The 13,071-nt window shown below is 48.8% G+C and overlaps 1 protein-coding gene across 9 annotated transcripts in view; it reads right to left on the bottom strand.

The window, feature by feature from the left end:
• The window catches only part of si:dkey-19b23.8 (uncharacterized), a 28,249-nt gene extending 19,597 nt beyond the window's left edge, over nt 1–8,652 (bottom strand). For 2 of the 9 annotated variants that reach the window (XM_060854726.1, XM_060854725.1), the window contains exon 1: nt 8,523–8,652. The gene's annotated coding sequence lies outside the window, so the exon portion shown is untranslated. Of the gene's footprint in view, nt 1–2,759; nt 2,811–6,238; nt 6,261–6,402; nt 6,634–6,688; nt 6,798–6,837; nt 7,068–7,087; nt 7,315–8,522 lie in introns of those variants that run through there. The other 7 variants (XM_060854727.1, XM_060854733.1, XM_060854730.1 and 4 more) reach the window with 6 other exon arrangements.
• Nucleotides 8,653–13,071: the final 4,419 nt, after the last annotated feature.

The following is a 13,071-nucleotide window of genomic DNA, read 5'->3' as shown; positions in this document are numbered from 1 at the left end:
TTAGCACTGCTGCCTCACAGCGCCAGGGACCCAGGTGCGACTGACTGTGTGGAGTTTGCACATTCTCCACCGTGTCTGCGTGGGTTTCCCCCGGGTGCTCCGGTTTACTCCCACAGTCCAAAGATGTGCAGGTTAGGGTGGATTGGCCGTGCTAAATTGTCCCATAGTGCCCAGGGATATGCAGGTTAGGGTGGATTGACCGTGCTAAATTGTCCCATAGTGCCCAGGGATGTGCAGGTTAGGGTGGATTGGCCGTGCTAAATTGCCCCATAGTGCCCAGGGATGTGCAGGTTAGGGTGGATTGGCCGTGCTAAATTGCCCCATAGTGCCCAGGGATGTGCAGGTGAGGGTGGATTGGCCGTGCTAAATTGCCCCATAGTGCCCAGGGATGTGCAGGTTAGGGTGGATTGGCCGTGCTAAATTGCCCCATAGTGCCCAGGGATGTGCAGGTGAGGGTGGATTGGCCGTGCTAAATTGCCCGTAGTCAGGGGTGAATATGGGAAATGGGTCTGGGTGGGTTACTCTTCGGAGGGTCGGTATGGACTTGTTGGGCCGAAGGGCCTGTTTCCATACTGTAGGGAATCTAATCTAAATTTGCCTATACTGCACACACAACAAAACTTTTCACTCTACCTGGGTAGATGTGACAATAACAAATAAATATTGATACTCCTCAATTTTATCCATCCTTATCATGTCCCCAGTCTCCTTTGCCCCAAGGGAAACAAATCCAATCAGTCCGATCTCTTTTCGTCTCTCCAGACTGGGCAACATCCTGGTAATTCTGTCCAAGCCATCGACGTCCTGGTAAATCTCCTCTGCACCTTCTCTAGTGCATCCCTCCTATAATGTGAATTCCAGAACTACATACAATACTCTAGTGACAGCCTAACCAACTCTTTTATACCTCCCTATCCATCAACACTGTGCTTTGGCTAATAAGTATCTTATCATTTCTCTCTCTGTCCTTCTACCTTGCAGGATGGACGGACATGCACACCAGGGTGGTTCTTGGCAACAGTAAATGCTCACTCAGTGTGAAGACCCTCACCGCTGAGATGAGATATTGACTGTTTATTGATGATCACACCAATGGCACTGTAACGGTTTCAAACTGCATGTGAGGGCGCAGCACCAGTATTTCCAGGTGCTGTCTTCCTAATTGAATTTTCAGATCCAAACGAGAGCTGGATTTCTGTTTGAAAGTGATGAATTTACAGGGCTACTGAGGTAATGCTGGTGGGTGGGACCAACTAGGGGGCTCTTTCAGGAGCCAGTACAAACACAATGGGTCCAATGGCCTCCTTCTGCACTGTAAAAGGCTGTGACTCGTCCCTCTCTCCATCTCCTCCAACCCACGACGAATACCTCTGCGGTCCTCCAATTCTGACCTCCCATCTATAATCGCAGCATCATCGAAGGCCATGCCTTTGGCTGACTGGGGAGCCGCTCTCTGGAATTCTCCCCCCTCCCCCTATCCCCCTCAAAGCCTCTCCACCCTCTCCCTCCTCCTTGAAGATGCTTCTCTTTCACCAAGCGCCCACCATTACCTTACGTGACTCAATGTCAAGGTTTTTGGAAACACCTCAGGATGTTTCATTGCATAGGAGGCACCATACGAATGCAAGCTGTTGTTGTCGTCTTACAAGCACGCTCGCAGTAAGTTACATAGTGAGAGATACTCCCCAGTCTTAGAGGAGAAAGTGAGGTCTGCAGATGCTGGAGATCAGAGCTGAAAATGTGTTGCTGGAAAAGCGCAGCAGGTCAGGCAGCATCCAAGGAACAGGAGATTCAAGAAGGGCTTGTGCCCGAAACGTCAAATCTCCTGTTCCTTGGATGCTGCCTGACCTGCTGCGCTTTTCCAGCAACACATTTTCAGCTCCAGTCTTACCAAGGCATAGGGTCATGCAGCACAGGAAAAGACCCTTCGGTCCAACTTGTCCATGCTGACCAGATATCCTAATTTAGTCCCATTTACCAGCACTTGGCCTCTATCCCTCTAAACTCTTCCTATTCATATACCCATCCAGATGCCTTTAAATGCTACAATTGTACCGGCCTCCACCACTTCCTCTGGCAGCTCATTCCATACACGCACCACCCTCTGAGTGAAAAGTTACCCTTTAGGTCTCTTTTATATCTTTCCCCTCTCAATCTAAACCTATGCCCCTCTAGTTCTGGACTCCCCCACCCAAGGAAAAGACCTTGCCTATTTATCCTATCCATGCTCTTATAAACCTCTATAAGGTCATCCCTCAGCCTCCGACGCTCCAGGGAAAACAGCACCAGCCTGTTCAGCCTCTCCCTATAGCTCAATCCTCCAACATCCTTGTAAATCTTTTCTGAATTCTTCCAAGTTTCACAACATGATCTTCATGTCTTTGTAATGGGTGTTTAAAACAATCAAAAGTAAGGGTTTCACAGCAGAACAATGGATCCGTTCTCCCCCTGGGATCGTGCTGTGCACAAATTGGCCATCCCGTTTCCTGCTTTACCACAGTAACTGTAGGCCATTGGCCATACAGCGCTCTAGGACCTTTTTAATTACTTTTTAAACTTCCAAATGGACAACATGGGTTGTGCAGAAAGGGGGAAGAGTAAAGCCAGAAGCACCTCAGATTCCAGCAGTTGTATGGTTAAAGGTTGATAACTTTTTAAAAAAAACACGTATGGAACCATTGGAAATGCCTAATTTAAACAAAAACAACACTGCATCCCACTGGGCATAGTGTTTGTAATGAACTAAATTTAAACGTTACCTCATCTGGGTCCCAGGCCTATGGCTTTTACTTCAGTTGCTAAGCAACCAAATCCAAAACTTTGCCTCAGAGACAGAAACCCAGCAAAAATCTCAGCCCCCGAACTTAGACAGAGTTGGGAGAAGCAAACAGAGTTAGAAACACGGAGAGTTTTAAATTCAATGCTCACAGTTATAATCCTGGTTGGAATACCAAGGTGAAGATGCAGTTGTTACTAAGAGGAAACACAAGAGGCAGTTTAACCCTTTAAACATAATCGTTCCCTTGAGGGAAGAGGGTGGGGCAGTACTAAATTCACTGGACTGGGAATTGAGAGACCCAAGGTCACATGATGGGGAGATGGGTCCAAATTTTACCACTTTAGTGAGGCTGAGGGAACCAGGTTAGGGAGACCGTAAGAAATAGGAACAGGAGTAGGCTGTTCGGCCCCTCAATTCTACTCCCCTATTCAATAGGATCGTGGCCGATTCCAACATTCCTCATGTCCACTTTCCTGCCCTTTCGTTCCCCGGCGGATTAAGAATCTCTCACAAGCTTCAATATACACCCACAGCTCTCTGTGACAAGTAGTTCCAAAGACTCTCAATCATCTCAGAGAAGAAATTCCTCCTCATCTCAGTCTTAAATTGGGGTCCCTTTATACGGAGACAGTGCCGTCTGGTTCGAGACCCTCCCATGGGGGGGAACATCCTGTTAGCATTGACCCTGTCAAGCTCCTTAAGAATCCAATACGTTTCAATGAGACCACCTCTCATTGTTCTAAACTCCACTGTGTAGAGTCCAAATGTGTTTAGCCTTTACTCACAAGACTGTGAGCTGGAGTCAACGTACCATTTATCCATTTATCTCTCCACCCCTGAGGCTCCCAGCCTCATTCCTAATGAAGGGCTTTTGCCTGAAACGTCGATTTTCCTGCTCCTCGGATGCTGCCTGACCTGCTGTGCTTTTCCAGCACCACTCTAACCTTGACTGGAATTAACACACAGATCAGCTAAGTCTATAGAATCATGACGGGTATAGGTCAGGTGAATGGCAGGTCTGTTTCCCCTCGGTTGGGGTACTTCAAGACAAGAGGGCATACTTTTAAGGTGAGAGGAGACAGATTTAAAAAAAGACACGAGAGGCAATTTTTCTTTACAGAGTGGTTTGTATGTGGAATGAACTTCTAGAGGAAGTGGTGGATGTGTATACAGTTACATCATCTAAAAGGCATTCGGATAAGTGGCTCACTGGTCAGCACTGCTGCCTCACAGTGCCAGGGATCCGGGTTCGATTCCAGCCTCGAGCAACTGTCTGTGGGGACTTTGCACATTCTCCCCGTGTCTGCGTGGGTTTCCTTCAGGTGTTCCAGTGTCCTCCCACAGTCCAAAGATGTGTCTGATTTGGCTGTGCTAAATTGACCATAGTGTCCAGGGGTGTGTAGGTTAGGTGCATTAGTCAGGGGTAAATATAGGTCAATAGGGTTGGGGAATGACTCTTCAGAGGGTCGGTGCAGACTAGTTGGGCCGAAGGGTCTGTTTACGTGCTCTATGACTCTGTGATCTCATTGAATAGCAGAACAGGATAGAGGGGCTGAATGGTCAGCTCCTCCCTTCTGCTCAGGCAGTCTCTCAGGATCGAGGGTTACTTGCTTCCACTCAGGACTGATGGTTTCTAAGCCCTACACACGATCAGCAGATCGACTGTAGTGGCACGGGCTGGGCCTGCAGAATTTGGAGGTTTGAGCGCCTCTTTTGGACTCTGACCCTGCACATTCCCGACAAAGCCTCTCAACACATGTGGGTCACTCTCCTGAACAAATAGCCATAGAGTCATAGAGATGTACAGCATGGAAACAGACCCTTCGGCCCAACCCGTCCATGCGGACCAGATATCCCAACCCAATCTAGTCCCACCTGCCAGCACCCGGCCCATATCCCTCCAAACTCTTCCTATTCATATACCCATCCAAATGCCTCTTAAATGTTGTAATTGTACCAGCCTCCACCACATCCTCTGGCAGCTCATTCCATACACACAACACCCTCTGCGTGAAAAAGTTGCCTCTTAGGTCTCTTTTATATCTTTCCCCCCTCACCTTAAACCTACGCCCTCTAGTTCTGGACTCCCCCACCCCAGGGAAAAGACTTTGCCTATTTATCCTATGCATGCCCCTCATAATTTTGTAAACCTCTATAAGGTCACCCCTCAGCCTGTGACGCTCCAGGGAAAACAGCCCCAGCCTGTTCAGCCTCTCCCTGTAGCTCAACCCTGGCAACATCCTTGTAAATCTTTTCTGAACCCTTTTCTCCATTCTCAGTGCAAGTTGGAAAAACAGCACCTCATTTTCCGCTTGGCAACCCCACGGCCTTCTGGACTCAAGATGGAGTTCAATAACTTGAGGGCACCTTCTTCCATGTCCTCACCCCAAGCCCCATACACCAGGCCTAGTCGTCATTGTTAGCAACGCATTGTTAGCCACTTACGGCCCACATCAGGAGTTAGTCACCCTCCCAGACTGATCATTAGCCATTCCTTCATCTGTCCAACTGTTCTTCTCTCTCTTTGGGCTCTATCCCCACTGACCGTTTACACCTTACCCCCCTTTCCCCACCCTATCTTCTGTAATTCCCAGCTACCGTCAGTCCTGAGGAAGGGTCACTGGACCCAATACGTTAACACTGATTGCTCTTCACAGATGCTGCCAGACCTGATGAGCTTTTCCAGCAATTTCTGTTTATGTTTTTCCAGTCTTGTTTAGTCAGGATTCATGACAAGGTGGGGGGAAATCTGCCCGTTCAGAGAGTTTCTAAAGAACACTCCCCTCTCCCTGCTTCCCCCCACAATTCCCCACACCTTCTTGGGATGCTGACCACCCTCCTCTACCTATCTGAAGTGGGAACCCACTGTGTGGGCAACGAGGCATAAATACGGACCTCTGACAGAAAAAGACCAGAGTAGAAGTTCATAAGATAGAGGGACAGAATTAGGCCATTTGGCCCATCAATTGGTTCCGCCATTCCATCATGGCTGATTCACTCCTCACTCCCAATTTCCTGCCTTCAACCCATCACCGATTAAATATCGGTCTAACTCCTCCTTAAAATTGACTCACTGTCCCAGCACCCACCGCACTTTGGGGAAGTGAATTCCACAGATTCACAATCCTTTTGGACAGTCCGTGTCTGCGTGGGTTTCCTCCGGGTGCTCCGGTTTCCTCCCGCAGTCCAAAGATGTGCGGGTCAGGTGAATCGGCCATGCTAAATTGCCCGTAGTGTTAGATAAAGGGGTAAACGTAGGGGTATGGGTGGGTTACGTTTCGGCGGGTCGGTGTGGACGTGGTGGGCCGAAGGGCCTGTTTCCACACTGTAATGTAATCTAAAATGTAGCTTCTTCCCAACTTGGTTTTAAATTTGGCTCCTTATCCAAAGGCCGTGACCTACAAGGAGGAAGAGTCTGTTCCATGTCCATTTTATCCACGCCGTTTATCGCCTGATTACCTCAATTTGATCTCCTCTCATTCTCCTAAATTCAGCGTGGGCCTAAACTGTTCAGCCTCACTTCATCTGACAAACCTCCTCATCTCCAGCGATCCGGAGCAGCCAAACTCAGGCAGGGTTTTCAGAGAGAGAGAAAAAAAAGCTTCTTTTAAAAGTCACTGTACCTTCCTCTCGCCAATTCCCCAGATCTCTCAAGCCTCGGGCATTTCTCCTTATTTACAAAATGACATTGCTTCTCTCGCTGCCGGCTTGGGCAGGTTGGATCCAGATGCTGAGCTGAATCTACCAGAACCACCCACAGCTTTCCAGTCTCTCAGAAGGGGCAAGGTGGCTGTGTCAGAGGTAGGTTCTTACCCTCTGAGACCTGCCTCAGTCAATTCCTTCCCCCCCCTACCTCCCACCTTCTCTCATAGTTTCCTGAAGCAAAACAGAAAGCACATCAAGGGTTACCTCAAGCTTCGATAGCCTTTACTGCTCCCAAAGTCAAATATATCACAGTCTTTTCCTTCCGCTCTTTGGGAGAGTCTGGGATAACTCCGCCCCACATTCCACACACAAACATTAAACAATACTGAAACCGTGAGGGGGTTTCACTTTACCTGCTTCTGCCAGGCAGAAAACAGTTCACCTGTTGTGCTTCTCTCTCTCTCTCTGGCATTCCTCCAAGGCTAGTACTGCTCCTAGCCAGTGAGGTTGAGAGTCATGTCAAACATCAGTCAACACGCAAAATGACAAGCCAGACCCCTCAACGTGAACTCTCTGCCTCTTGAGTTTCCACAAATGTACAACTGCGCTTGCATGTCGAAAGATATCTCCAGTCACAGAAAGGAAACGCGGGCTGGAGGTTACCTGAAGGCTGGTGAACATTGTGTTTTTTTCTTTGGCCAGCTTGCTCAGCAATCCCTTATCTACAACAAACACACACATCTGACCACGATCAGACTGTGTGGAAAACGAAAACCCCTCCTCCCACTTCAAGCAGCAGTTTCCAAATAAAAGACTTTTTTTCCCCCAAAAGAAAACCTTCTGTTCACTCCACAGCAGGCGAATTTATAAACCCCTTCCTGTTTCCCGAAAACCCCACTCCCCAGGATGAACTCAGTTTAATACAATCCCTTAGACATCCACGTGGACTCACAAGTCGATCCCACGGACCTCCCTCCACCCCACCCTGATAAGCCCTTCTGTCACATGTTTCCTTGTGCCAAGACCCCAGACAAATCCCGCATTAAATGTTACCTCATTAGCCCCTTAACACCAAGACCCCCCCCCAGATAAACCCCAGCATTAAATGTTACCTCATTAGCCCTTTAACACCAAGACCCCCAGACAAACCCCGCATTAAATGTTACCTCATTAGCCCTTTAACACCAAGACCCCCAGACAAACCCGCATTAAATGTTACCTCATTAGCCCCTTAACACCAAGACCCCCCCCCAGATAAACCCCAGCATTAAATGTTACCTCATTAGCCCTTTAACACCAAGACCCCCAGACAAACCCCACATTAAATGTTACCTCATTAGCCCCTTAACACCAAGACCCCCCCCAGATAAACCCCAGCATTAAATGTTACCTCATTAGCCACTTAAGACCAAGACCCCCAGACAAACCCCGCATTAAATGTTACCTCATTAGCCCCTTAACACCAAGACCCCCAGACAAACCCCAGCATTAAATGTTACCTCATTAGCCCCTTAACACCAAGACCCCCAGACAAACCCCAGCATTAAATGTTACCTCATTAGCCCCTTAACACCAAGACCCCCAGACAAACCCCAGCATTAAATGTTACCTCATTAGCCCCTTAACACCAAGACCCCCCCCAGATAAACCCCAGCATTAAATGTGACCCTATTAGCCATACAGTCATACAGCGTGGAAACAGACCCTTTGGTATAACCAGTCCGTGCTGACCATAATCCCAAACTAAACTGGTTCCACCTGCCCGCCCTTGGCTGGTATCCCTCCAATTTCCTATTCATTAACGTCTCCAAATTCCTTCTAAATGCTGTAACTGCACCCACCACTGCCCTCTGGCAGTTCATTCCACACACGACCCACTCTCCACTTTAGAAAGTTAGCCCTCGCGTCCTTGTTAAATCTTCCACCTTAAAAATATGCCCCATAGTTTTACATCCACCCCTCCCACCCCCCACCTTAGGGAAAAGACCCTTCACTCCAAACCCCAGCTTGAAGTGTTACCCCATTAGCATGGCCTTAAATAAGCCCCTGATAACCTCCCCCACCCCCCAGATAACCCCCTGCACTACCCCACACGTACCGTATCCCTGGAGAAATGCTGAGGATCACTCACTGACACACACACACATACGCTGCTGTTTCTGTCAGAGCATCCGTTCCATGAAATGATGCTTAGCCAGGATATTTCTGAACCAACTCCTACACCTCCTTAACCCTTTGTTGACTCAATTACTCTCGCTCCCTCTATCTCCCTCTAAGGTTCAACTAAGCTCCTCCCTCCAGTCAGAGCCCATGTTACTTAAAGGGGACCTGCAAGCTAAAATTACGGTGTATGTTGTCAAAAATATAACACGCACCCCCACAACCCCCTCCCCCAGCTCCACGCTCAAAACCCACACAGTCACTTGCCTGTCACAACCCCCTTTTTGTCCCCCTCCCCGCTCCAGGATTTTGTTGACCCCAGACTCCCTGCAGGAGGTTTGGGCAAGGAGGGGGAGGGGGGGGGAAATGGCCAAGCAGCTCAACTGCAGGAGGCATCGCGGCCACACCCCACAAATCCCAGTCTCGAGCTGAAATCTTTTCCCCTTTCACAGGAGGTTGGTGGCAAGGGCAGCTCTATCCCTTGCCCAAGCCACCGGGGGTGGGCAGGAGTCACATGGGAGCTAGATTTACCGGATTTCCTTCCTTAAGTGAATCCGATAGGTTTTAATAGTAATCGACAGCAGTGGGAATGGCTGGCTTCCCTGAGACCAGCTTTCAATCCCCAGTTTAGCAATGGGATTGAATTGAAAGGATCTATCCGGTGCATTAGCCCGGCCCTCTGGATTCCTGAGGCAGGGACATTACCACTTCAGCCCCATCCCCTCTGTCATTAACATGCAACCCTTCCAACTGAAGGGAGGGCTACTTGGCAGAGATTCCTTGTCAGACCATGAGGACATAAATGCAGGAGTAGGCCATTCAGCCCATCGGGCTGACTCAGTGATTAGATTAGATTAGATTCCGTACAGTGTGGAAACAGGCCCTTCGGCCCGACAAGTCCATACCGACCCTCCGAAGAGCAACCCACCCAGACCCATTCCTCTACACCTAACACTATGGGGCAATTTAGCACGGCCAATTCACCTAACTTGCACATCTTTGGACTATGGGAGGAAACCAGAACACCCGGAGAAAACCCACACAGACACGGGGAAGAACGTGCAAACTCCACACAGACAGTTGCCCGAGACGGGAATCGAACCCGGGTCCCTAGCGCTGTGAGGCAGCAGTGCTAACCACTGAGCCACCATGCTGCACAAGAAAATTGCTTCACCACCCTTTGGCAACTTGGGTGAGACTTACCATCAATTCGCCGTGTATCAGTCGACTTGGCGTACCAGAGAACCCCATTGCTCCGGCCCTAGAAACCTCGCTTTGGCAACCGCTCAACGTCAAAGATGGCCGCTGCTTTTTAGTGGTGGCACAGGTTAGGTAGCCGGCCTTAGAGTCTGCTTATCAGCTAAGGCAGGCTGCGTGGTGGAGACGGGCAGACATTTGAGAGAGACCCACTGTTTGTCAATGACATTTCAAGCCAGTGATTCACTTTTATATTTAGAGAATGTGGTCAGCAACAACCAGTCGGGCCGAAGGGTCTGTTTCCGTGCTGTGGACCTCTACTGGATGCAGGGGTAATGTTTAAAAGACATTTGGATAAGTTCATGAACAGGCAGGGACCACTTTGGTTTGCGATTAGGGTCGACGTGGAGTGGTTGGACCAAAGGGTCGGTCTCCGTGCCGTATGACTGTATAAAGCAACCCCCACTCTCTCTTTCTTGAAGGATTTTTCAAGACTTCACACATGGGCATCCGCATTAAACCCAGTGTGAGTGAACGTGCTGCAATTACAACCTCCTGCCAGTGGTGGCACCACAGTGCCGAGACTGGGGGAATGGGGCGATCCCAAGGTGATACGTTTGTTTCGCAATTTGCGCATGAGTTGGGCGAAAGTTGGTCCGAATTGCTCACAAACATGAGACTCTTGAGGGTATTCGCTGATAGGGGGCATAATTTTAAGGTGAGAGGAGAAAGATTTCAAAAGGACATGAGGGGCAATTTGTTTTTGCACAGAGGGTGGTTAGTGCGTGGAAAAAAAACTTCTAGAGAAAGTGGTGAATGCAGGCACGGTTACAACCTCTATAAGGTCACCCCTCAGCCTCTGACGCTCCAGGGAAAACAGCCTCAGCCTGTACAGCCTCTCCCTGTAGCTCAAATCCCCCAACCCTGGCAACATCTTTGTAAATCTTTTCTGAACCCTCTCAAGTTTCACAACATCTTTCCGATAGGAAGGAGACCAGAATTGCACGCAATATTCCAACAGTGGCCTCACCAATGCCCTGTACAGCCGCAACATCTAAGCAGGTGCTGCTTGATAACATTATTGAAGATACGTTCCATCACTTTACTGATGATTGAGAGTAGACCGATGGGGCCACAATTGGCCAGGTTGGATTTGTCCTGCTTTTTATGTGGGCAGCATGGTGGCACAGTGATTAGCACCGCTGCCTCACAGCGCCAGAGACCTGGGTTCAATTCCCGACTCAGGCGACTGACTGTGGAGTTTACACGTTCTCCCCGTGTCTGTGTGGGTTTCCTCCGGGTGCGCCGGTGTCCTCCCACAGTCCTAAGATGTGCAGGTTAGGGTGGATTGGCCATGCTAAATTACCCGTATTGTTAGGTAAGGGGTAAATGTAGGGGTATGGGTCTGGGTGGGTGTGCTTCGGTGGGTCGGTGTGGACTTGTTGGGCCAAAGGGCCTGTTTCCACACTGTAAGTAATCTAATCTTATGTACAGGACATACCTGGGTGATTTTGCACATTGTCCGGTAGATGCCAGTGTTGTAACTTGTGATGAAGCTGCTCCTTTAACCAGGTGATGCAGTCTTTGGTTTTTTTTTCAGAGCGGTCGTAAATGACGTAGACTCGAAAAGTCTGGAGGTTGAATGGTTTTAGGGCCAATTTGATAATAGCTAACAGATACTGCCTCAAGCAGAAGGCTTTCAAGTTTAAACACAACACATGTACAATGAAAGAGGAGCTAGTTCTCCCAGCTCAGCTTTTCTCTGGTGTGGATGTTTAAAACACTTTTAGTGTGATAAAAGCTGCTGGACTATGGAGCAGGTATGGGCTGGTACTCTATCTTTGACTTCTATCCTGTAAGACCCCATGTTTGATTTTACTTTTTGTGCCAAAGGGGTGTTTATGAGGATTGTTGCATGTGTTTGGAACAGCATCATTGAGTTGGGATAGCCTGTTGAGTTTTCAAATAGGGTAGGTGTTTCTGTTCTTTATTGTTCGTTCAGTAATCTTGTAAGTAAATTCAGTTTTGTTTAAAACTAAGTGATTTGACCAGCTGATTCTCTCCTGGAATATCCGCGTTACACCTGCTTAAGACAACCATCAACGTTAGGGTCTGGGTTACCTTCCTGAGGGGGGAGGGTCTGGCCTGGTCCATAACAAACTGTACTGGAAAAGCTTGTCTAGGGGAGTGGCAAGTTCTGGAGCACAAGTCTTCAGTCCTATTGCCAGAATGTTGTCAGGGCCCATAGCCTTTGCAGTAGCCGGTGTCTCCAACTGTTTCTTCATATCACGTGGAGTGGATTCAATTGGCTGAAGACTGGTATCTGTGATTTTGGGGACGACTGGAGGAGGACAGGTACGGAAGGGTTGGGTTGGAAGGAGAGACTGGATAGGCTAGGACCTTTGTCACTGGAGTGTAGGAGGCCGAGGGGTGACCTTGTGGAGGTTTATAAAATCACGAGAGGACTAGATAGGGTTAATGGTGGATGTGTTTTCTCTAGAGTGGGGGATTTCAAAACTAGGGGGGGCATATTTTTACGTTGAGAGGAGAAAGATTTATAAAGGATGCAAGGGACAACTTCTTGACACACAGGGTGGTTCGCACTAGAATGAACTTTGAGAGTAAGTAGTGGATATAGGGGCAGTTACAATGTTTAAAAGACATTTAGATAAGTCCACAAATAAGAAAGGTTTGGAGGGATATGGGCCTGGAGCAAGCAGGTGGGACTAGTATAGTTTGGGGTTAGGGTCAGCACGGATTGGTTGGGCCGAAGGGTCTGTTTCTGTGCTGTCTGACTCTGACTGCCTAACCATATGACACAAGGATGCCAATCTGTGCATGGCAGATCACGCCTCCCCACCTCCCCCCCGAATATCGATGTGAAAATAACCCAACAATATACTTATTTCTAATAATACTTCATTCTAATACGCTGGCTCGGTGGTTAGCACTGCTACCTCACAGTGCCAAAGATCCAGACTCGATTCCACCCTCGAGTGACTCTCTGTGTGCAGTTTGCACATTCTCCCCATATCTGTGTGGGTTTCCTCCGGGTGCTCCAGTTTCCTCCCAAAGTCCAAAGATGTCCAGGTCAGGGTGGATTGGCCGTGCTAAATTGTCCCATAGTGCCCAGGGATGTGCAGGTTAGGGTGGATTTGCCGTGCTAAATTGTCCCATAGTGCCCAGGGATGGTACAGGTTAGGGTGGATTGGCCGTGCTAAATTGTCCCATAGTGCCCAGGGATGTGCAGGTCAGGGTGGATTGGCCATGCTAAATTGTCCCAGAGTGCC

The sequence above is a fragment of the Hemiscyllium ocellatum genome, chromosome 44, assembly GCF_020745735.1.
Source record: "Hemiscyllium ocellatum isolate sHemOce1 chromosome 44, sHemOce1.pat.X.cur, whole genome shotgun sequence".
In the NCBI taxonomy this organism is placed as follows: Eukaryota; Metazoa; Chordata; class Chondrichthyes; order Orectolobiformes; family Hemiscylliidae; genus Hemiscyllium; species Hemiscyllium ocellatum.
The sequence above is the reverse complement of the archived record's forward strand: the minus strand, read 5'-3'. Positions and strand labels throughout refer to the sequence as shown.